General features: G+C 54.2%; 1 protein-coding gene across 1 annotated transcript in view; it reads right to left on the minus strand.

Moving 5' to 3' along the window:
* Positions 1-23783, minus strand: part of RALY (RALY heterogeneous nuclear ribonucleoprotein) — a 230131-nt gene that overhangs the window by 172985 nt on the left and 33363 nt on the right. The gene's annotated exons all lie outside the window — the stretch shown is intronic.

Consider the following 23783-nt stretch of genomic DNA (forward strand, 5'->3'; position numbering starts at 1 on the left):
ATCTCATGACAGCAACAAAAAATGGACAAATGGTGCCATAATCTGTGATGGAAGTCAGGACTACCCTCTGAGGAAAAGAGGCATGAGGGAGTTTTCTGAAGGGCTGGAAACACTCTGTGTCCTCATACAGGAAGTGACTACACGCGCACTCTCGTAAAATCGCTGAAGTGTGTGCTTAATATTAGGCAACCATTAAAAAACAAACTTTTAAGTGAGAAATTTTCAAAATAATGAATAACTAAATGCTGACCCCTGAGCCTGATGAGGTTTCAGAGAGACAGGACACAAAGGTGGCAGCGAATCTCTTTCTGCCCCAAACATGAAGGCAGCTGACCTGAGATCTTAGCCCTGTTTCCCTCTATGGGCTAACTTCATGGAAACAGGCATGCCTGGCAGAGCAGCTATGATACCCTCACTTGGGGCCAGCACGGTGGTTTAGCAGGTAAAGATGACACCTGCCGTGCCAGCACCCACATGGGCATCAGTTCATGACCTGGCTGTTCCACTTCTGATCCACCTCTTTGCTATGGCCTGGGAGAGCAGCAGAAAATGACCCAAGTGCTTGGGCCCCTGCATCCATGTGGGAGACCTGGAAGAAGGTCCTGGCTCCTGCCTTTGGATCAGCCTTGTTCCAGCCACTGTGGCCATTTGGGGAATGAACCAGCAGATGGAAGAATTCTCTGTCTCTCCCTCTCTGCCTCTCTCTAACTCTGCCTTTTAAATAAATAAATAAATCTTTTAAAAAAAAATAACAAACAGTGGAAACTGCCTGTGAACTTTAAGAAAACAACCAACCCACCCAGACGTCCAAACCTCTATTTTGGAGTGCCTGCACTCAAGCTTCAGCTCCACTTCCTATTCTAGCTTCCTGCTCAAGTACTCACATACTTGCCACACATGTATGAGACCTGGGTGGAGTTCTGAGCTCCTGCCTGCAGCCTAGCCCAATGCCAGCTGTCGTGGGCATTTGAGAAGTGAGTCAGCAGATTGAAGATCTCTGCCTTTCAAATAATAAAGAGAGTTGTCCATGGAAGAGAGGTTCATCATCTGCCCTGAATTCAACACTGGCCCAGGGACTGAGGCGCCCACAGTGGGCAGCAGAAATGTCCTGAGGTAGCAAATCATTCTCTACTCTGAGATTATCACCTTGGATTTTTTCTTTAAAGATTCATTTATTTATTTGAAAGACAGAGTTATACAGAGAAGACAGAGAGAAATATTTTTCCATCTGCTGGTTTACTCCCTAAATGGTCACAACAACCAGGGCTAGACTAGGCCAAAGGTAGGAGCCTGGAACTCCATCCACGGCTCCCACTTGAGTACATGGGCCAAAGAACTTGGGCCACGTGCTGCTGCCTTCCCAGGTGCATTATCAGGGATTTAGATTGAAAGTGGAGGGGTCGGCGCTGTGGCACAGTGGGTTAAAGCCCGGGCCTGAAGCGCTGGCATCCCATATGGGTGCCGGTTCAAGACCTGGATGCTCCACTTCCAGTCCAGCTCTCTGCTTTGGCCTGAGAAAGCAGTGGAAGATGGCCCAAGTCCTTGGGCCCCTGCACCCACGTGGGAGACCTGGAAGAGGCTCCTGGCTCCTGGCTTTGGAGCGGCACAGCTCTGGCTGTTGTGGCAATCTGGGGAGTGAACCAGTGGATGGAAGACCACTCTCTCTGTCTCTACTTCTCTCTGTAACTCTTTCAAATAAATAAAATAAATCTTTTTTAAAAAATAAATATAAATATATCACTCATTTAAAAAAATAAATACATTTTAAAAAAATGAAAGTGGAGCAGCCAGGATTTGAACTGGCACTTATATGTGATGCCAGCGTCACAGGTGGCAGCTTAACCCACTGCACCACAATGCTGTCCTTCACTTTGAAGTCTGAGGTGATGGTTCCTTAGCATTTATAACACAGTGGTGATACTACACAGTGGTCATGTTGTTTATATAGCATGACGATTTTTGGCAAAATAAAACACTGGCAGCTCTCCCTTAGAAAATTAAATTTGGGATGAGGGAAATTCAGCTGCACTGTGGGGCACAGAATCGGGTACCTCTGGAGAGAAAGGACTCTAAATTCATCTGCCCCACCTCTGGCCTCTGGAGAGTAGAGTCCTGGGAACCATGAGACTTCCCACAGTTACCACTACAACCAAACCATCCTAAAGGAAACCAGAGGCGGGAAGACTGTTTAGACGTCCAGTGTACCCAAAATGTCTTGACTGAAAATGTACAATTTTGCAAACTTAAGAAAACAAACTCATGAACTGGCTTGCCAGGAAACCTCTCGTGGACCCAGGGTGCCGGTGCCAGTGCCTAAGGGGCTGGGTGCTGTCTCCCAATGGAGCCAAATCACTCCTTTGTCGAAGGAACATAGAATTTAACTTGAAGCCAGTTCTAAGTTCTGAGGCTCTGAAATAGATTAGCCAACAATCCAAGCTCTAACCCTAGAACAGACGAGCTGTGTTACCCGGGCAGTTACTTTACCTCTCTGAGCCTTAACTTTTCACCTGAACAGTAGGGAGGACAACAATCTCCTTCCCAAGGTTGTACAACGGCAAAGAATCCAGCTTAGGCTTTTATTTAACTTTTATTACTTTTTAAAGATTTATTGGTTTGAAAGGCAGAGTTACAGAGAGGTAGAGAGAGAGTCTTCCATCTGTTGGTTCACTCCCCAAATGGCCGTAACGGCCAGAGCCGCACCAATCCAAAGCCAGGAGCCTGGTACTTCTGGGTCTCCCATGTGAGTGCAGGGGTCCAAGGACTTGGGCCATCTTCTACTGCTTTCCCAGGCCATAGCACAGAGCTGGATCGGAAGCAGAGCAGCCAGACTCAAACGGGTGCCCAAATGGGATGCCAGCACTTTACCTGCTATGGCACAGCACCAGCTCCTCATTTAATTTTTAAAAGAGTATTTGATTGGCCAGCACCGTGGCTCACTAGGCTAATCCTCCGCCTGTGGCGCCAGTACCCTGGGTTCTAGTCCCGGCTGGGGTGCTGCATTCTGTCCCGGTTGCGCCTCTTCCAGTCCAGCTCTCTGCTGTGGCCCAGGAGGGCAGTGGAGGATGGTCCAGGTGTTTGGGCCCTGCACCTGCCTGGGAGACCAAGAAGAAGCACCTGGCTCCTGGCTTCGGATCCGCGCAGCGCTGGCCATAGTGACCATTTGGGGGGTGAACCAATGGAAGGAAGACCTTTCTCTTTGTCTCTCTCTCTCACTGTCTATACCTCTACCTGTCAAATAAATAAAATAAATACATAAAATAAAAGATTATTTGATCCTATCCTGGTCCCAACACTCTCAATGGAGCATGTTCCACAGGTGATGAGGCTGAAGAGAATCCTCTAAACCATTCCATATTAACTTGTTTACTACTTGAGAAAGGATAGCAAAAAAAAAAAAAAAAAAAAAATCCACTTAAGAGCCTTCATTCAGAATATGTACAAAAATAAACTCCAGATGGAACACAGTTAAATATAAATAAACTTTCAAAACCTAGAGGAAGGAGTGGGCACTGTGGCTCAGTGGTTTCAGCTGCCGCTTTGGATGCTGGTGTCCCGTGTCAGAGCACCAGTTCAAGTCCAGCTGCTCCGCTTCCCACCCGGGAAAGCAACAGAAGATAGCCTGAGTGCTTGGGCTCCTGCTGCTCAAGTGGACAGAAACTTTACCAAGTACCTTATAGAGAGATGATCAAAAATGGCGTGTGACAACGATTCGAAGTTTCTAAGGACCACATATATAAACCACAATAATAGGTGGTTTGGGGCCAGAATTTTTTCTTGCAGTTAGGACAACACTTGAAACATCCCTTGTCAGAACGCCTGGTTCAAGTCCCAGCTCTGCTACCAACTCCAGCTTCCCGCGGATGCACCCTGGAGGCAGCGGGTGACGCTCAAGCACTTGGGTCCCTTACACCCACATGGGAGATCTACACTGCATTTCTGGCTTTGGCCTGGCCTAGCCCCAGCTATTGCAGGCATTTGGGTTGTGAACTAGAGGATAGGAGATCTCTCTCCACCTGTCTCTCTGCTTTCCAAATGAATAAATAAAAATTTTAACAGGTGGTCACTGGGGCTAGCATGGTGGTGCAGCAGGTTAAGCCACTCCCTGTAACACTGGCATTCCTTATAGGTGCCAGTTTGGGTCCCAGCTGTTCTTCTTCCCACCCAGCTCCCTACTAATGCTCCTGAGAAAGCAGCAGAAGATGGCCCAAATCCTTGGGCCCCTGCACCCACGTGGGAGACCTGGAGGAAGCTCCTGGTGCTTCAGATCGGCTCAGCTCCGGCCATTGTGGCCATTTGGGAAGTGACCCAGCGGATAGAAGATCTCTCTCTCTCTCTCTCTGCCTCTATCTCTCTGTAATTCATACCTTTCAAATGAATAAATCTTTAAAAAAATATAGTTATTCAAGAAAAGCCCTCATGTCCACTTGCTCACACACCTGGCCTTTGCTGGGCCCTGGCTGGGCTGGAATAGCCTCCTCCTCTTTCTCCGCAAGGCAGCGCATGTCTCTGAATGCCTCTGTTACTATCATTGATGCCCTGTGTTTCTCAATGGCCACAATAAGGAATCCAACTTGATTAGGGGCCGATTTGGCCTCCAAGGCAAGATACAACAGCTGAGAAGCCTGCGGGCACCGATTTGGTTAGAGTGGATCGTGCACAGAGTACTGGCAGGGCCCACCCACACCACTCAGCCGCCCTCCCAGATGTCAGCAGCCTCTGTCCCTTCCCTGCTGACTTCCCAGCTCAGACAGAGGCAATCAAGTAGGAAGCACAGGCACTGCCAAGGCTGGGGCATCGCACAAGCCTGCAACTGAGCCCCCGCCTCTCCCAGAGCTTTGGAGTTAAGCCAGCTTGGGTTCAAGTCTTCACTCCCGCATACACTGCGCAGCCTTGGATAGGTCATGGAGCCGCTGAGTCAGCCCCCTCAGGTGATGGGGACCCCTCTGAGTCGCGATGGCAGAAGCCCCACCTCACCTGCTGCCTCTTAAACCTCACCCTCTCAGCTGAAGCCAGGCTCCTGCAGGCACTCCAGAGTGCACACCTCTTGCCCAGTGGTCACTCTGCTCAAGTGCCCTCATGGCTGAGCCTCCTTCCTGCCCTCTGTTCTTCACCTTTCAGCTCTCAGCTTAGGAGTCTCCTCTTCCAAGAAGTCTTCCATCGCCCCCTCCCCCACCCAGGCTGTGTCAGGGATGTGTGGCTGTGGACCCCATGGCCCTCAGTCCTCATCACAACCCTCTTCTGTCTGCCTCCTCCATTAGACTGTGAGCCCTGGGAGGGCAGAAGCTTGATGTCTCCTGTGTCCTGTGTAAGACCTCCTACAGGGCAAGGCCCAGTGCAGGCCGCTCAGTGAATGAATACACTCAAGCCTGTTCTAGCTATTGCTATTGTGTGAACAAACTTCCTCTACACTTACCACACAATAACTACTTTAGTAGACTCCCAGACTTTATTTTACTTATAGGCAGACAGTTTCCATCCACTAGTTCTCTCCTCTAATGGTCTCCAGTGGCCAGGGCCAAAGCCAGGCAGTGGAACTCAATCCAGGACTCCCACATGGGTGACAGGGACCCAACTACTTGAGTCATCACCACTGCCTCCCAGGGTCTGAAGTCAGGGATCGAACCCAGGCACTCTGGTGTGGGACATGGGTGTCTTAATGCTAGGCTAAACACCCGCTCCCTGGGCTGGCAGACTTTGTGTGTCAGGAATTCAGACAGGCACAGTGGGAATGGTTTGGCCCTGCTCCTTGATGTCTTTGGCCTTGGCTGGGAAAACTTGACGGCTGGGGCTGTAGGTTGGCTGTCCAACCCTAGGCTGGCTGCTGGCTGCTGGCTGAACCCACAGCTAGGACTTTCAACAGGAACACTTATAAGGAGCCCATCCCCATGGCCTAGTGACCACCATCAGCTCATAATACAATGAGCAAAGTGGAAGCTGTCTCACTTTTTGGCCTCAGAAGCCAGGTAGGGTCACTTCCACTGCCTTTGACGATTGCAGGGGCGTGTCTGAAAGCCATCCAACTTAGGATGCAGAAAGCTAGAAAGGGTGTGAGAGTGTGTGTGTCTGCCTCTCAAAAGAAACACACACACACACACACACACACACAAAACCACAAGTACCTCCACAGAGACTGGGACACAAGGCCTTGCTCACCTGAGGCGGACACCAGGCATCAGGCAACTAGGAAAAACTTGACATAAGCTTTTACAAACTGCCATGGTTGACTGTGGGCTGCAGCGAGAGTGTGGGTCCCCTGGGAGCAGCAGACACATGCAAAATTAGCACCTACGCATAGGCTCATCTCCATGAACAGAGCTGGGTGCTGGGAGCTGGGAGACATCAGAGATGGCGGTGGAGCAGCAGCCGTGGCTGGGGGAGCCCAGGACACTGGGAGAGGGCAGCAAACCCTGTCACCTGCATGCCCACTGCGACGGGGGAAGGAAAGAAGAAAATCCCCAATACCCTGGAGGATGGGTGGGATGGCTGAAAAGGCCCCACCTCTGAGGACTGGGGAATAGTCCCTGCCTCAGACTGAGGCAGTGCCAGGAAAACAAATAAACCCCCCTCCGCGCACACACACACACACACACACACGGCCCTCAGCTGACAAGTGTCAGGCCACAACCAGCAGAGGTCTGCTGCTGGGGGAAGGTCAAGGGTACCAGCACGAGGCTGAGGATGGGCCAGGATCATGGAGAAAACCCTAGGGCAACCCAGTTCCCACCCTAAACACAAAGAATGCAAGCGGGATCTGAGAGGCCCTTTAGGGCCATGACGCTAACACACGAGTTGAGGGTTGAGTTTCCAACTCACCAGCTTGTGGAGGACACTTTTCAAACCACCGAAGGCAGACAGCGGAATCTTACATAGCTGCCCAGAAGGAGGGGGCAGCCCTCTCTACAGATGAGAAAGGATCTCCAAGACAAACGCACAATGAGTGCAAAAAGCCAGGTAAGGGACCATCACTAGGAGCAGGTGTTGGGCCTGGTGGTTAAGCCACTCACTTCCCAAACCAGAGTGGGTTGGATTCCTAGCTCCAGCTTCCTGCCAACGCAGACCCTAGGAGACAGCAGTGATGGCTAGAGTGACTGCGAAAGCCTGGATGGAGTCCCCACCTCCTAGCTGCAACCGGGCCTGGCCCAGCCGCTGTGGATATCTGGAGGGTAAACCAACACATGGCCGCTCTGTCTTCTTTGTCTCTTTCTCTCAAATAAGTAAGTTGAAGAATAATCATGTGTATAATAAACTACTGATGTGGGCAATGAATATATTAATTTTCCATCCAGGTTCCTATCTCCCCACAGAGATAGAAATTCTAAACAGAGACTGGTACGGTGTACAAACACGAACAGAATTTACTTATCCATGAAAGAATAAACATGTATTCAAGCGTGAGTGTGGCCGCCCCACACAGAAAAATACCCAACAAGAGTGGGCCAAATAGCCCATCAATGATAGAGAAAAAACCGGAAACGGTACCTCTGCAGGCGGGCTCTGTCCGAGCGGGTGGTGTCCGTCCGAGACCGGTCCAGGGCGAAAAAGAACTAAACCGGGAAGAGAATGAGACCGAGAGCAGCAGCACCCAGTGGGGCCCTTGCTAGAAACACGGCTCCCTCTCGCATCCACCTCCTTTTATAAGGAAGGGTGGGAGTGATGCCCCAATCGGTTACACAACCAGCGCGGGGTGTGAGCATGCGCCCTGGTCCCAGATGAGACAGGTGCGTCCAGGGAAGGTGGGCGGAGCGAATCCACGGTTAGAGATGGCGCCTCGCAGGGCTCCCGAGGTCCTGCTCATCTAAACTTTGGCTACACGATAGCACTACTATTTGTATAAAAGCTTGAGGAGGTGAACTAGGACTATGGATTCGCTTATAGTTGCAAAAAGAAATTTGGGAAGGCTCCACATGGAACCGAGGAGCATGGTTGGCAACGGGGAGCTGGGTGTGTGAGGGAGAAGCCGGAGTGAGACTTGTTTCAGTGGGGGCCCTCTGAATTCGAATCTGAAACCTGTAACTGTAGGGCCCGTTTTTTAAAAAGGTTTATTTATTTTATTTGAAAGGCAGAGTTGCAGACAGAAAGGTCTTCCATCCACTGGTTCACTCCTAAAATGGCCACAATGGCTGGAGCTGGGCTGATCAGAAGCCAGGAGCCTGGAGCTTCTTCCACGTGGGTTCAAGAGCCCAAGCACTTGGGCTATCTTCCACTGCTTTCCCAGGTGCATTAGCAGGGAGCTGGGTTGGAAGTGGAGCAGCCAGGACTCGAACTGGTGCCCATATGGGATGCTGGTGCCACAGATGGTGGCTTTACAGCACCACAGCAACAGCCTCTGTTTGGCCCATTCTAAGAAACTGAATGGGTGAGAGCTCAGGTAGCATGGCTGAGGCTGCTGCCGTAGTAGATGACAGGGAACAAATCGCAGCTTTGAGACTAATGACAGCCATAAGACAAGTCAATTATCTTTTTAAAAAAAAAGGGGCAGAGGAGAGAGAGCACTCCCGTCTGCTGTTCACTGCCAAATGCCCACAGTCACTTGAGCCATCACCTGCTACCTTCCCCGGGCGTGTATTAACAGGAAGCTGGGATAGGGAGCTGAAGCCAGGAATCCAACAGGCACTTCTCTGTGGTATGCAGGTGTCTTAAGCACTCAGCCGAATGCCCACCTGCCACTCACGTGTCTCGCAGCCCCAGCACTGCCACTCAGAGGAGGACGCACCCTGGCCTGGGGATTTCCAGGAGACAAAGCCGCCTCAGCACAGGTGCAGCTCTCAGAAACCTTAAAACCAAAGTCGCTGGCAAGAATAACTAGCACCCCCTTTGTGAAAGAAGCACCTGGCAACTGCCCGGAACACACGCGTGAGAAAGGGGAAGACTCCCCAAGCCCTGAAAACAGTCTGCAGACGGGGAGCTTCCAGCCACAGCGCCATCTGGTGGCCCCTGTGCCTGCTGCCTGAGACGCTGCCGGAGTAAACCGCTTTGAGCATCAGATGCACCGACTCATCTTTGGTGCAAATTGACTTTGTTTATTTTCTTTTAAAGATTTATTTATTTGAAAGAGTTACAGAAAAACAGGGAGAGAAACCTTCCACCCACTGGTTCACTCCCCAAATGGCCACAACAGCCAGGGCTGGGTCAGGCCAAAGCCAGGAGCCTGGAACTACATCTAGGTCTCCCACGTGGATGGCAGGGGCCCAAGCACTTGGGTCATCTTCTGCTGCTTTTTCTAGGCCATTAACAGGGAGCTGGAGCAACTGGGACTCTAACAGGCACCCATATGGAATGCCACCATCACAGGCAGTGGCTTTACTCACTATGCCATAAGGCCAGCCCCAATGAATAGGTTTGTTTGTTTATTTTGAAAGTAAGAGTGACAGAGAGAGAGAGAGAGAGAGAGAGAGAGAGAGAGAGAGAGAGAATCTTCCAGCCACTGGTTCACTACCCAAATAGCCACAATGGCAGAGGCTGGGCCAGACTGAAGCCAGGAACAAGGAACTCCATCTGGTCTCCCACATGAGTGGCAGGGGTACTGATGGGGCCATCATCTGCTGCCTTCTCAGGCACATTAGCAGGGAGCTGGATGGGAAGAGGAACAGCTGGGACTCAAATCTGAGCTCTGATATGGGATGCCGGTGTTGCAAGCAGCAGGTTACCATGCTCTGGGCCACATGCCCATACTGCAGCCCCCTTTAATGCAAATTGAATCAAAGAGAAGCCACCTCTGAGGGCCACCAAATGAGGGTTATTTGCTCTGCAGGCAGTGGGGATCCACGGAAGGAACTCAAGGTGGGGACGAGGTGTGTGTGACATGCCCAGACTGGCAAGCAGCAGTGCAGTGGGTGGCTTACAGGGGCAAGACCAGAGCTGGAAGTGCAGACGGAGCAGGCAGGACCTGGCCACTGGTCCAGGGCAGAGACAGTGGCAGCGTGGTGGACAATCAGGAGGCAGACATAAGGAGTCCTTACTGTGGGGAGGGGGTCCACCAGGTCTTTCCCTGCTCCTCCCAGAAGAGGGGCAGGTGTCAGCCTCAGAGCCTGCCCACCCAGGTCGGCCCTGATGAATCCCCAGACCTCTGCAGTGGGCCGTCGTTACCCTCCCGTGTGCAGCCCTTGGTTGCCGAGAGGTGGGGTATCTGGGGCTGCCCTCTTGTCACAGCTGACAGATGCCTGTCTGAGCAAGAGCTCGAGGTTAAAAGGCCAGAGGGGCTCCCACTCGGCTTCCCTGCTCCTAGCCCGCAGCCTCGCTGCTCCCAGGAGCTTTGAGAAACCAGTCAGCACGGTGCTTAATGAAGCTGCCTGGCCATCCATCAGGCAGGGCCACTGCACTGTGTCCACGGCAAACCCAGCGTGAGGTCCAGGCCAGGTTCCCAAGTCTGAGCAAGGCAAGGATGGGGAAGGCTTAGCAGGAAGAGCTGGGGTTGGAGCAGTGGCGTCCAGGCTGTGCCGACGGTCACACTTCTGTGGCATGAGGATAATATTTTGCGTGGCAGGTGCTGCGAACTGCCAGCTCCCTCCTCACTAAGACAACGGGAAGGAAAAACTCCTCCCGCTTCTCTCGCAGCAGGGGCCGCCTTGTGCCCCAGGTCTGGACACCGAGGTCTTACAGACGCCACGGAGGGCAGTGGAGATGGGAAGTGCAGAAGGGCAACTGGGAGGGGGAGAGCCACGCCTGAGGGTGACAGAGAGGGAAGATCACAGGCGTCTGAGTCCCTGGCAGCTTCATGGAGCCACCCAACCGCCTGGGCGGCCACAGTTGGGCTTCCGGATGGGAACGGGCTGAGGTTTCAATGCTTCGGGGGTGGGGGTGGGGGTGGGGTGGAAGGCGAGGCTCCTGTCCCTGTGAGAGACACAGCCGACAAAGGCTCTGCACCAGGAAAAAGCTGGGAATGAGCCGTCCCCTCCTTCCATCAGGCCTGGGAGAAACTCCCCGGTCACCAGGAGGTCAGTTTCCTGCCCTGGACCATGGAAGAAAAAAGTCCTCCAAAAGTGAAGAAAGAAAGAAAGAGAGAGAGAGAGAGGGAAACGCAATAGATGGCTGTGACAGTGGTCGGGCGTCTGAGTCAGCTCCCACTGCTCATTGCTACAACGCACCACAGACTGTGGTGGGCAGCTTCACCCACGGGGCCCCTCTCCTCTTCCCCTTCTCCTCCTTCTTATCTCTGGGTCTCAGGTGGGGCTCTCTGCAGACACAGAATCAATAGATGGCATAGACATAATTGTTTTTAGTTTGTTTTCATTTGAGAGACTGACAGAGAGACAGACAGAGAAGGTTCCCACGCCCTGGTTCACTCCCCAAATGCCCGCAATGGCCGGAGCTAAGCTGAGCTGAAGCCAGGAGCTAGGAACGCTGTCGCTCCCCCTCTTCGTGGAGGAACGACACAGGACCCTGCGCTGTTCTTCTGTCTGCTCGGCCCTCCCCGGGTTTGCTGCTGGTTCTTCCCTGGTTGGCTACTATCCCTTCCACCTCCGTGGAAGGGCAGTTCCCCCTGGCCACATTCCCCACTTCCGCAGGGGAGCGGCACACCGCCGGCCGGCTCTCTCGGGGGCTGCACAGGTGTTCCCTCAGCTAGATGTTCCCCTTAGATGTTCCCCATAGATGTCCCCGGTGCATGCCGTCTCTCTCCTCCTTTATAGTCCTCCTCCGCCAATCCTAACTCGGCTGCCCACACGCCGAGTACGCTGCTCTCCTCCAATCAGGAGCAAGTCCTACAGTTTATTGGTTGAACTGGAGGCAGCTGTGCGGAAGCTGTTTACTTCTCTCCCAGCGCCATATTGTGGGAGAGCAGATGCATAGAATAAGTCTTAATTCCAGTAACTCAGTCTAGTCCGGATTGCTCCCCACAGAACGCAATCCAGGTCTCCGGTGTGGGTGGCAGGAACCTAATTCCTGTGCCATGACCACTGCCTCCCAGGCCTGCGTCAGCAGGAAACCAGAGTCAGAAACTGGGATCAGGACCCAAACCCGGCACTCTGCTGTGGGACAACACCACCACCAGTGTCTCAGCCGCTACGCTGATGCCTACCCCAACATGCAGATCTTGTTCGAAAAGGAATCAGCTCATGCGGTCCCGTAGGGCTGGACTCTAGGGCAGACAGGACTGCATGTTGCAGTCATTTTTTGGAGGGGTGGGTGTGGGGAGACACAAAGAGAGAAGCTCCCATCTACTGGTTCAACTCCCCAAACGTCAGTGGCTGCCTCGGGTCCCGGCTCGCTCCTGACTCAAGTCTTGCGGCACACGCTCACCCTGGCAGGCAGAGGCGATGGCTCAAGTCCTGGATCTCTGGCATCCACGTGGGAGACCCTGGTGGAGTTGCTGGCATTGGTCTGGACCGGTCCTACTTGTGGCAGGCATTCGGAGAATGAGCTAGCAGATGGAAACGCTATAATTAAATAAAGAAATTAAAAATTAAAAAAAATTCAGCCCAGGTTCTTGTGAATCCAAAGCCCAGGACAGAAACTTCTTGAAGCCCCTGCTGCCTGCGACAAACAGCCTTTCTGGAAAAGTAATGAAAATTTGGGATTTTTCTGACTTGGGCCAGACCTCAGCCCTCCAGCATCCCCCCCCCCCCCCCCCGCTGGTTCAAAAAAGCTAGGCCTGGTCATGGGTTTGGCATTGGAATGGCCGCTGACCACAGCTCTGGCAGCAGAGCCACCTGAACCTCTCACCTAATTAAAAAATAAAATCAAAAAAAGAAAACTTTTTATTACACTTCTTAATGGCTGAAAATAGTTTCAGACATAAAAAGGCATTCTGCTGGCTACTTCCCAGGCACCAAAAATTAACAGCCACTACATTTTATTCCAAGGAATTAATGGGGACTTTTACACGGTGGCTGAAGTACAGGGGACAGGATGAAGGGCATGCCTCTTCACAGAAGGACGTGGCCCCTGCTCACTAGCAGCAAAGACCTGGGTGTGGCCACCTGCTGTGAGGGGGGGCCAAGCGGGGTGTACGAGCCTGCAGGGGGTATGGGGGGGACGGGGTGCAGCCTGGGAGGGGGAGTTCTTTTTTCAAAGATTTTATTTCTTTCTTTACTTGAAAGCCAGAGTTAGAGAGGAGAGAGAGAGACAGACAGACAGACACAGAGAGAGATCATCCATTTGCTGGTTCACGCCCTAAATGGCCAAAGCCAGGAGCCAAGAGCTTCCTCCGGGTCTCCCATGTGGGTGCAGGGTCCCAAGCACTCAGGCCATCTCCCAGTGCTTTCCCAGGAGCATTAGCAGGGAGCTGGATCAGAAGTGGAGCAGGGCTGGTGCTGTGACTCAGCGGGTTAATGCCCTGGCCTGGGGCGCCGGCATCCCAACTGGGTGCCGGTTCAAGGCCCGGCTGCTCCACTTTTGATCTGGCTCTCTGCTGTGGCCTGGGAAAGCAGTGGAGGATGGTCCGAGTCCTTGGGCCCCTGCACTCGCATGGGGGGCCAGGAGGAAGCTCCTGGCTCCTGGTTTCAGATTGGCACAGCTCCGGCCGTTGTGGCCATTTGGGGAGTGAACCATCAGATGGAAGACCTCTCTCTCTCTGCCTCTCCTCTCTCTGGAGCAACTGGGACTTGAACCGGCCACGTGGCATGCCAGCACTGCAGGTGGTGGCTTAACCCACTGTGCCACAATGCCAGTCCAGAGTTGGGGGGGAGATCCTGAGCCCCCAGGGCACACACATTTGAACCCTCTGCATCAGCACAGCATCCCCGGCCCATCACTTCCTGGCCTGTGTCTGTGTCTGGCGAGATCAGAGCCTCTAGAGTCTATCTCGCTTGGTGCCCCAGCACCCGGCACAAGGATAGTAAACAGGAGGCGGTCGTGGGAGCACCATTGCTGGAGAAGGGGAGGTGATGGCTCAGAGTCCCCGGGGCTGGAGGATGTGAGATCTTTATGGTCCCTTCTAGTCTCTTTATGCCAAACCCCGGTCTGCCTTTCACTTTACAACCAAATAAATAAATCTGTCCTCACAGAGCCCTTGTCGGGTGCACTCCGCAGCACTGAACAGGCGCCTGCCTGGATTTACGGCAGAGGAGCTGCCGGGGGCTCTTGCGGCTGGCTTTTTCCCTCCTGGGAAGGGGCGCCCCGGGGTCTTTGCCGAAGCTGTGCTCCCTGCTGGTTGTGCCGTCCCCTCCTTGCCTCTCTCTTCTAGGCCTGGCTCAAACCTCACCTCCACCAGGAAGCCGTCCTTGTTCTATCCAGGGGTGTCAGGGTTCAGAATACTGTCATGTCAGGATCCTTCATCTCAGCCTCATCAAAACAGGATTTTAATCTCCCACATCGGATTTTTTCACTGGACGGAGGGCAGGGCCTCTGTCTGACTCAGTGTCGTGCCCCCAGCACACACTAGATGTTCACTGTGTGTTTCTGAAGGCAGGCGCCTGCTGGAAGGTGGCACACAAAGGGTCCAGAGATGAGGTTGGTGTGAATGTCGGGGACAGAGAGAATCGTGGAGGGGGGAGGGCAGGCCAGGGAGAGCACAGCAAGCACAAAGCCTGGTGACAGCAAACTGGAGCTCCAGGCTCAGAGTGCAGAGGTGAGCCCTGAGGCTGGGGACCCAGCAGGTCCTGGGGTGGGGGGTGGGGGGTGGGAGCTGAGGCAGCCGGCAACAGGTGGGCATGGGGGGAGGTGACCAGCTGAGCAGTGAGCAGATGGACAAGGGCCCTGGCAAGGGGGTAGGCAGCAGACCCCAAGAACAGGGGCTGGCAGGGGCATGGAGGGGGCTATGGCTGGAATCAAGAAGGGAGGCCAAGGTATGCACAGGCCCCTGGCATGAAACTGGGTGGCTGGGGGAGGAGCTACAGAAGTTGCGGGGGGGGGCATGGAGCAGCTGGAGTCCACGCTGGGCCCCCTGAGTGGCAGGTGGGAGATGGGAGGGCGGCGGGGCGAGGCCAGGCCAGGCCGGAAGCCGTGGGGTAGAGTGACTTCACTCTAGGCTTATTCCCTCTGAGAGCTGCCTGCCCATTTCCTGAGAATACTAATCTCCATGGGAAAAGAAATATATTTAAAGTTTTAAAAGTTGGATTCAGAAACACTTCAAAGAAAAGGCTCAGACAGGGCACCACGGCGAATTGTGCACTGCCTTTCTCCAAATACACTTAAATCGTCCTAAAAACCTCATCCGGCCCACTCCGCGGAAGCCATGAGTCACTGCTTCTGGGGTTGCTCCAAAAAGGATTTGCTGTCGGCTATGGGTGAGAGAGGGTCCTTGGCACCGCCAGACAGGGGGGACAGCGCTGACCACTCGTCAGTGTGTGCAGCCGTGACCTTCAGGGGAGGCAAGAAGGGGAGCTTGGGCCTGTGTCGCTGCCAGAGGGGACAAGCCTGGGTTCCGCAGTCTCCTCACAGGGGTGTACTCTTAAAAAAAAAAAAAAGGTTTATTTATTTGCGTATTTGAAAGGCAGAGTGACAGTGAGTGAAGGAGACACACAGAGAAAGAGATCGTCCATTTGCTGATTCACTCCCCAAATGGCTGCAACAGCCAGAGCTGGGCCAGGACAAAGCCAGGAGCCAGGAACTCTATTCGGGTCTCCTGTGTGGGTGACAAGGACCTAAGTGCTTAGGCCATCTTTCACTGCTTTCCCAAGTGCATTAGCAGGGGGCTGGATTGGAAGCAGCGTAGCCAGGACTTGAAAAGGTGCTCACATAGGATGCCAGCACTGCAGGCAGTGGCTTAACCCACTGTGCTACACGCCGGCTCCTCCTGCCACCTCTTTGTCCTGGCAAACGGCTCCATCAGGCCCCTCCTTGGGATGCACCAGCTCACAGCTCCCCCGACCCCCAGAGCCCCTCTGTGCCACCTACACCTTGTCCAGTTTCACAGAGGCTCAGGGCGGAGGCCTGGTGACCACATAGGCAGACCCTCGTGTGGCCCGAGGTGCCCAGTGGCCCCGCCAGTGGACCCCCACCATACCAGCAGTAACCAGACATCATCCCCTGTCACCTCCTATAGGAGGAGGTGATGACCAACCCCCTCCTGGGACACACAACTCAGGACCCAATAACTCTCCCCTCTGTGTCGCTTGCTAATTTTCTGCCTGTGGAGATGGGCCCAGAATTAGGGGCCTGGCAGACAGCTGGGATAGCAGGCCCTGCCAGAATGCCTTTTCTGGGCCCCAAAGGCTGTGTCTGGCCCCACCTGTAACAGTGTTTTTAGAATGCTGGGTGCGTGAGGCTTCTGCCTATAGCTCTGGCCTCAGTAGTCCTTTCTGGGGCAATGGGAAACTTCATCCTGGTCCGTGTGCACAAACTTCATCGTCCCATTGTCCACAGCCTCAAAAACCGGGAAACAGCCCCGGTGCCTGACCGAAGGGGAGGGGTAGAAACCCCGAGGAAGGGGCTGGTGCTGTGGTGTACTAGGCTAAGCCTCTGCCTGGTTGCTGGTTCGAGTCCTGGCTGCTTCTCTTCCCATCCAGCTCTCTGCTATGGCCTGGGAAAGCAGCGGAAGATGGCCCAAGTCCTTGGGTCCCTGCACCCACGTGGGAGACCCGGAAGCTCTTGATTTCAGATTGGCCCAGCTCCAGCTGCTGCGGCCATTTGGGGAGTGAACCATCAAATGGAAGCCCTCTCTGTCTCTCCCTCTTTCTGCCTATAACTCCACCTCTCAAATAAATTGAAAAATTAAAGAAAGAAACTTTGCAGAGCAGGGTCTCATTATACCCTCAGGATCTAGCGTGGACCTGGCATATAGTAGGTGCTAAGGAAACAATTGGGAAGGAAGGAGTGGGAAAGGAGAAGAGGAGGGAGGAAGGGACAAATGAGAGAGAAAAAAAAAAAAAAAAAGGCTGAAAAATTCTTCCAGAACCAGAAAGCAAACCCGTCTTCTCTTAGCTGAGCTGGAGAAGATGGGGCAGGGAGTGGGGGCAGGGGTGTTCTGGCTCATTTTTTAAAATTCCATCAAATGGCTCCAAAATTCAATTCCATCTTGAATGTTTTCCTTTTTTCATTTTCATCCTCCACCGTCTTTTTAACACCCTCTGTTGAATTTCCCGTTTGGACAGCCTGATTGAATTGTGGCTCCTGGGACTTGCAACAGTCACTTTAGACACTCAGAGTTCCAGTCACGCTGCCGCCATCCCAGCACCCCTCACTCGAACGCCAGAAAAACCATCTCTTAGGAGAACCGATGGTATCTGTAGCCCGGGATGTCACACTGTAAAACACGGGTTGTGAAAACCAGAAGTCCGCATGACTAATGTGTGTCTGTTGGAAATGTCAGAATGCCTGCTTGACGGGAGAGGGCTGCTCGGGAAACCCCACGTGCCGGAGAAGTTCCGTGACTGACATCATCGGAGAGTCTCCAGGTCGGAGTCTGGGGACAACTGTGACATCCCCTCTCCAGGGACCCAACCATGCAGTCCCCCAGGGTCCAGCCAGTTCCCACCAATCTCCCTCCAGAGAGCGTGGCAGCCCCGGGAGGCCACAGAAGGGACCTGTGCTCGCTGACACAGCACCTACTGTGTGCCAGGAAACAGCAGCCCGCTCAGGTGAGAGTTATTATCACCCTTGTGCAGAGACAGCCTCCTATAGGGCTTCTGATTTATTTATTTATTTATTTATTTTTAATGTATTTGACCGGTAGAGTTATAGACAGTGAGAGAGACAGAGAGAAAGGTCTTCCTTCCATTGGTTCACTCCCTAAATGGCCGCTGCACCGATCTGAAGCCAGGAGCCAGGTGCTTCTTCCTGGTCTCCCATGAGTTGCAGGGCCCAAGCATTTGGGCCATCCTCCACTGCCCTCCCGGGCCACAGCAGAGAGCTGGACTGGAAGAGGAGCAGCCTGGACTAGACTCGGCACCCATATGGGATGCCAGCGCCACAGGCAGAAGACTAACCAAGTAAGCCATGGCGCTGGCCCCAAGGGGTTTCAAAGGATGAAGAGGAGTAGGGGACCCTGGAAAGGCATTACATGACGAGGGAACAGTCAGTACGAAGGCCAGAGGCAACAGGTAGACTAAAGATAGCTTAGTGTGGCTATAGCTAAAGTGCCAGCAGGCAGAGGGCAGGACAAGGACAGGGTGAAGCCACACAGAGCTGTACAGACCTCGCTGGGAAGGGAAGGGCTGGGAGGCATGAGCCAGAAGCCAGGAGACGCTGGAGCAGCTATCAGTCACCCGGGGGAGAATCGAGGGAACCCCGAGTGACAAGGTCGGGAAGCAAAGTGTGCAGGCTCCAGTGCCACAGTCGATGCCCAACGAGGCCGAAGGGACCCAAGGAGGATGTCCAGATTCCAGAATCCAGGGCTGATCGGTGCAGGGACTGCCTCTGACTTGGGGACCCATAAGAAGCAGTGATGTGGGGGAAGATGCTGCATCGCATCACGGTCACGCTCACAAGACGCAAGCCCAGGACCAGAGGGTCTGACCCAGGAGGAGGCCTAGGCCCAACAGAGACATACAGCGGTTAGCTTTCAGCTTGGCCATGGCCCCTGAAGTCACAGAGCCGAGGGACCCACGGAGGACAGTGAAGATGGCAGGCTGCAAACCAGCAGCCCGGGGCTTCACCCATCCTGGCTGCACAGTGTTTCAAGTCTGCTCATCTAGGAACAGAGGTGTCTGGCTTCTGTAGGAAAACCAGAGGAACAGGCAATAGGGGTGGACACCCCACAGAGCAACTCTGGCTGAGAAGTGCTTGCCTCTGACACAGGTCCTGTGCTCTCCTGTTCACCACAGTCCCCGCCTCTCCCTGTTGGCTCCTGGAATCCGAGGCCAAGGAGTTCTGCGTCCAGAACACTGAGCTTGTAGTGATTTCTGTGTCCCACACCACCAGCAAATGTTGGGAAGTACAAGGTGGTCTTGGAATCACGGGTTTCAAACAAAACAAAGGCAGAATGGGTCTGTGTCAAAAGCCCTGCCCAGGCCTGGCCCTCTCTCCTCATTCACAGAAGCTGGAGGTGACCTCCAGTCTAGGGAGGGAAGAGGGAAATGCAGAGGAAGGGAGGGAGAGATCAGAGGAGGGTGACAGGGGACACAGGCAGAGGAGAGACTTTAAGGAGACATCAAAGGCCACCAGGAAGGTCAATCGGGCAAGACTCGAAGGGTTTGTGACATGCAAGGCCACACGAGTCCACACCTGAAAAATGCACACAAACACACGCACTGAGAACGTACTGCAGACCCACTCACACTCTGTGTATGCGTGTCTCCACACACAGAGGCTTGTGCGCATGTGCAGAGGGGACACAAGGGAGGGCCGTGCATGTGTAAGTAGATGCACAAACACGCACACGCAGGCACAGATGCCAGCACACATGTGTGCATGGTGCTGCTGAGTCTGTGCCTCCCCGGGACGCCTGCTCACTCCTCCCGAACCCTGGCAGTTCCGAGCCAGCAACTTGTAACTAAATAAATACAACGCACAGCTTCCCTCCAGATGGCTCCGCACCCCCACTCCTCTTGCTCGGAGGGATGGCACAGTTGATGCCAATAAATCCTCCTGTTTGGAAACATTTGCCTTCTTAATTGGCCTGTTTATGGGAAAAACGCTCTGCCAGGACAGGACGCAGAGACCCCGGGGCAGCTGTCTCCGTGGCCCGGGGTCCAGCTTGATCCGCTCCCAGGAATTGGCCCACAAGGACAGAGTCTCCCCATTGCCAGGACAGGTTGCCCTGTCGCCCTGTCCTCCCCTGGCCCGAGCTTCCTGCAGGTGGCACGGCCTAGCATCCTCGGGGACTCCCCTGGCTCTCACTGGCCCGTCTCCAGCAGCGAGCCCGGGAGGTGTGCATGACTGTCACAACCCCCATGGTGGCTGGAAGGGTAGCCCTGCAGGAGCTGTGTCTGCATCCAAATCCCTAGAACTTGTGAGGGTGACCTTGTTTGGGGAAAGGATCTTTGCAGCTAAAACTGAGGATTGTGAGAGGATACATCCTGCACTAGTCTGGTGGGCCCTGAATCCCGTGGCAGGTGTCCTTGTTAGGGAAGGGAAGGAGATGTGGATCCCTGCCACTCATGAGGCAGAGACCCAGAGGGACTTCCGGGCTCCTAGCTGCAGCCTGGCCCAGCTCTGGCTATTGCAGGCATTTGAGGGAACCAGCAGATAGATCTCTTTCTCTTCCTGTCCCCTTCCAAATACATTTTTAAAAAAAGTTTTAAAAGTTGGGTCCAGCATTGTGGCTCAGAGGGTTAAGGCACCACTTGAGACACTGGCATCCCTATCAGAGTGCTGGTTCGAGTCCCAGCTGCTCTGCTTCCAATCCAGCTCCCTGCTAATGTGCCTGAGAAGGCAGCAAAAGATGGTCCAAGTGCTTGGGCCCCTGCCACCCACATGGGACACCCAGATGCAGTACCTGCTCCTGGCCCAGCCCTGGCTGTTGTAACCATTTAGGGAGTGAACCAGTGAATGGAGAGTCTGTCTCCCTCTTTCTCTGTCACTTTGCCTGTCAAATAATGAACAAATAAATCCTTTGGGGAAAAAAAAAAAAAACTTTAAAAAGCTGGTCTGTAGCAGGGCACGTTCTCACTTGACCAAAATGAGGCTAGGACGACTAGAGCAAATGGAACAAGGGGGCTGTGCTGACAGGGTGATGGCCCTGCCCCTACACCAACCATTAGCTCCTCTCCAAAGGCCATCAAGTCCTCTGCTCAGCCACGTGGAGAGACCCGGATGGAGTTCCCAGTTCCTGAACTCAGGCCAGCCCAGCCCTGGTGGTTATGAGCCTTTGGGGAGTGAACCAGCAAACAGGAACTCCAGCACTCAGTCCAATAAATAAATAAATTTTTAAAAGTATTTATTTTGGTGCAAAAGAATGAAATTCATGCATAGTTTTTGTTGGCAATTGCATATTTCATGAACTTTTTGAAGATCCATTGGATGCATGGATTTCAAAATATTTTTGTGCCAAAATAAACTCATCTTTCAATTCCATTTTCCATGAACTTTTTGAAGTGCGGGGGAGCCAAAGGTCAGAGGAAAGAGGCCCAGCGGAGGAGCCTGGGGGGCGACATCACAGGGCACCCCCGCCGCCGAGGGGCGAGCTGTTTGTCAGGGCTGGGGAGGCGGCACAGGCGCGGCTCCTCGGGGGCCCTCACTCACCAGAGCCCGCGCTTGGTTTCAGATTCCGCGTCCCTGTCCTGGGAGCCTTCATCACGGTGGACCGCAGCTCCCCTGCGTTCTTTTTTACCAGCCGGCCCAGTGCGCAGCAGAGGGCAGGGCTTGGGCTCTCTCGACCACAGCGGCCGTATTCCCGGCATGGAAGCCGGCGGGCCTGCGTTTTTCTCCCTCGGCTGTTCTCCAGCAGCCTTTCCCAGGGTGTATGCTAAAAACACAGCTTCCCGGAACTCTCCCAGGCGCCGCTGGGGCCCTCGCGGGGTGCAGGGTGCAGAGTGGGGGGCAGGCTGGGCTCTGGGAGCCCCCGCACTTCCCAGTAGCCCGGCTTAACAACGGAAAGCGATCTGAGGCTTGGACCGGGACCGCAGAGGGGCGGTAGTCCGGGGCCGGGTGGGGGTGTCTGTGTCCTTAGTCCACGCAGGAGCGGCCTCCCGTCAAAGCGGCGCCGCCCTTCTGCCCCGCGCACACACGCAGGGCCCCTGGCAGGATAGGCCTCCGTAGGAGCGACTGTCCTCCACCTGCGGGCTGGCCCGGCCCCTCCCCCGCACCCCACGGCCGTCCCCGTTCCAGGAGGAGCCGGTGGGATAGACGCCTCCGCCACACGCGCCACCCCGGGCCTAGCCCTGCACCCCGCGCCCACCTCCCGGCGGAGCCCGGCTCTCCACGCTCTTCCCGCCGAGCGCCGGCTGCGTGGCCCGGGCGATGGCGCCACCTGCAGGCTCCCGGGCGCGCGGCGGGAACCGCATTCTCTGGGGGCTTGGGCTGGGCTCCCTCGCGGGCTCACGTCGCACCTGGAAAGTATCCGCAGAACCTACCCTGGTCAAGGAGCTTGGAAAGTGCCCCTAGAAAATCTCAGTATACGCTTTGCCCCTGAAGCCCGACTCGGTGGTAATTCTTCCGTCCTCTAACCATAGACACGGAGACTCGGTTTTCTCATCTTTAGAATGGGGTGAGGATGTTGCCCTCTAAGAGACTGGGGGCCAGCTCTGTGGCGTAGCGGGTAAAGCCGCTGCCTGAAGCGCCGGCATCGCATATGGCAGCCGGTTCAAGGCCTGGCTACTCCATTTCCAGTCCAGCTCCCTACTATGGCCTGGGAAAGCAGTGGAAGATGGCCCAAGTCCTTGGGTGCAGGGACCCGCGTGGGAGACCCAGAAGAAGCTCCTGGCTTCGGATAGGCGCAGATCCAGCCGTTGTGGCCATCTGGGGAGTGAACCAGCGTCTCTGTCTCTACCTCTCTCTCCCTCTCCTTCTCTCTCTGCCTTTCAAATAAATAAATAAATCTTAAAAAAAAAAGAGATCATCTCACGGGTTAGGTTACGCAGTTAGACAAAAGAAACTTACCTGGAAGCAGGTCTCACGCACAACTTGGGGTCCCTTCCCCAAGCAATCTGATCCATGCATGAGTCTGCGTGCAGACTCAGCCACTCCAGGCAGGACCCGGGAGGAGAGGGCCTGCAGCCAGATGGGAAGAGCAGAGCAGCAGGGGCCAGATCCAGCCCCAGTGTGCAAGCTGTGACTGCTGCAGGGACTTTAAATGGTGAGTGACAGCTCTTTAGAAAGCCCACTGTGGCTTTGGCTTGGTGTCTGTGAAGAAATGATCGATGGGGGTTGGGCAAGTCAGGTGATGATATCAGCCAGGGCCTCGCTGGGGCTGCCCAGGTGAGTCAGTGGTGCCCTGGGCCAGGGCAGAGAGGGGACAGACTGCAGAAGTGACTCCTTCAGCTCCCGGCACAGGAAGAAAACCCCGAGACGTCTCTTGGATTTGTTGCTTATCCCAAGCTTTCAGAACTTCAAGGGGTTGTGTGTGTATCATGCACATGACACGTTAGTACACATGTACATCAGACAAAGACATAAATCCTAGTGTGTGTATGTATGCGTGTGGGCCCCAAAATATTCTCTCAGTAGGAGTTCAGAGACCGACTGAGTTAATCCAGTACTGGCACTTATCCAATATCGTTTGATGTGACAGCAGACTGTGTCCCAAAGCCAGCCCAGCGACACCTCAGCACACCGTGACCTTTTACAACTAGACCCACCCCCATGAAGGAGGGTCTCACTGCTCTTCCCCGTGAACCTGGGGGAGTTGCATCTCACTTCGAAGTGGCAGTGAAGTCATGTCATTCTGCACGGTTTCCAAGGCTAAGGTCAGACACAGGGAGGCTCCTCTCCTTTACTGTCTGGGACCATCAGTTTTAGCCCTGAGTTCTGATCACATGGAGGCCTCTGTACTGTAAAGAAGCCCATGAGGGGCCAGTGTTACTACTCGCAGCCCCGCAGGACGTCCAGGCCAACAACCACGTGTACCACGTGACTACAGAGGTCTCCAGGTGACCGCCAGCATTCAGATATTCCTGAACTGGGTCCCAGTCATCACAGCGCAGACAAGCCATCCCCAGGGGCCCTTTCCAAACGTGAGGCCCAGGGCAGGCCTTTTGCGCATCAGTTGTGACACTGCCTGGGAAGCCTGCATCCCGAATCAGAGTCCCTGGGTTTCAGTCCCTGCTCTACCCCCAAGTCCAGATTCCTGCTAACGTGCACCCTGGAAGCAGCAGTGATGGCTCAAGCACTAGGGTCACTGCCACCTATGTGGGAGACCTGGATGGAGCTCCTGGCTCCTGGCTTCAGCCTGCCCAATCCTAGCTGTTGCAGGCCTTTGGGGACTAAAGCAGCAGATGGGAGTTCTGTCTCTCTCTCTCTACCTTTCAAATAAGTTAAAAATCAAACTCAAAAAGCAGATCACTGACCCTAAGTATCTGGGAGTATAA

Source organism: Oryctolagus cuniculus, chromosome 11, assembly GCF_964237555.1.
Source record: "Oryctolagus cuniculus chromosome 11, mOryCun1.1, whole genome shotgun sequence".
Taxonomy (NCBI): domain Eukaryota; kingdom Metazoa; phylum Chordata; class Mammalia; order Lagomorpha; family Leporidae; genus Oryctolagus; species Oryctolagus cuniculus.